The sequence below is a fragment of the Austrofundulus limnaeus genome, unplaced genomic scaffold (assembly GCF_001266775.1).
Source record: "Austrofundulus limnaeus strain Quisiro unplaced genomic scaffold, Austrofundulus_limnaeus-1.0 Scaffold229, whole genome shotgun sequence".
Classification (NCBI taxonomy): Eukaryota; Metazoa; Chordata; class Actinopteri; order Cyprinodontiformes; family Rivulidae; genus Austrofundulus; species Austrofundulus limnaeus.
Window position 1 is genome coordinate 17,258 of NW_013952631.1, and position 1,579 is coordinate 18,836.

Consider the following 1,579-nt stretch of genomic DNA (forward strand, 5'->3'; position numbering starts at 1 on the left):
CTGTGGGCAGCTCTATGACAGAAGCATTGTATTTATAGGTTTTTAGGTTAGTAGGTGAACCATTTGTCACACTACTGTATGCACAACCAAAATGTTTTGGATAATCCACTTTCAGTTGCTGGCCTGGTTGAGGTATTAAAAACATCCAAAGCAATATATCCAAGATCTCATGGTGTGTTCTTTTTTAGAAGAATCTCATGGAATGTTGCCCAAAGTCCAAATTCTGGCACAGAAAAGTTATAGATTTGCGATTTTCATAAACCTATAAATTCAATATGGCTGTTCTCATAAAAAAGTTGTAAAAGCTGTTGCAATTTTTTTTGCAATTCTGTTGATTTGTATCTAATTAAAACAGTTGTACTTTAACTTCTGTGAAGTAAAGCTACCAGTAAAACAATTTTTACTGTACCTGATTAGCAACAGTAAGTGCAGGTATAGGATCAGGGTTGTCCTGTGTTGATCTTTACCTCTTTTTGGAGCTGATAGTCCGTTGTTGCACTTTTTTCTGGTCAAACTTGGCTCGTCTCATCACTCAAATACTGTATATAGCTAGCATCTTAGCTAGCATCCTAGCTTGGGAAAAGTGACAAAACTATGTCCATGTGGTGTTGATCGGTGTATCCTGAGTCACTGATATAAATAACAAATCACAATGTTTTGTGATCCTCCCGGTGCACTTTGATGCCGTTTTCCTGGCTTCAACACAGCTATTGTGATTGATACCTATGAAGGCACTACCAGAGTTTGTACAGGTGTCAAACAGACATAGTAATGTGCGTACTATGAGTTAAAAAAAAAGCCTGAGTGGAGATTACTATTAAAGATAACAAAAATAACTCTCAATTATAGACAGAAAACATACTTGTAACAATCAAAAAGAGGTTTGATCAGTGCAGGTTCTACAAGATGGCAGCATAACCTAAAGTGGTTTCAAGTTAGGAAGAAATTGCAAAGTCAGGTTTTTCTGTGCAGCCCTTGTTAAGATGGATGTGTTGTCATCTCCAGGATTCAGACTTTCAAAGCAAATAAAATACAGCATTACTTCCACTGTGTTACTGTTAGTAAGTCTTTCACTTGGCTGACAGCAGGGCTCTCAAGTTTTGACCTGAGCTTGGAGTGAGATTTCCAGTCGCTGAACACTGATGCCAAAAGTTGCTTTCGGCCGTCCTAAAAGCTGCTAAATAACGTCATCGTTCAATTTGCATATTTGGACTTTTGCTAACAATTGTGATCAGGGCTGTATGGTATTTAATGCAGAAGAAAACAGTGTGTAAAATCCCTCTGGGGGGGGGGGGTGTCCTCCCCCAGAAAATTTTGAATGAATTAGACGCCATTTCCTGCATTCTGGTGTATTTTAACAGGCTCAGTTGTATGGTTGGTTGGTGTAGGATAGTTTTCAACTGTTCCTGCATCCTGTTGGCTACATCCTGTACTAGAAACTGACTGTCATGACTACTTTATAGACCAGTCAGATTTAAAGGTTGAATAACATATGGGCGTCAGAACCATTTTAAAAGTGGGGGGGACACAAAGGTCGGGGTGGGGGGTGTAGGATAGTTTTCAACTGTTCCTGCATCCT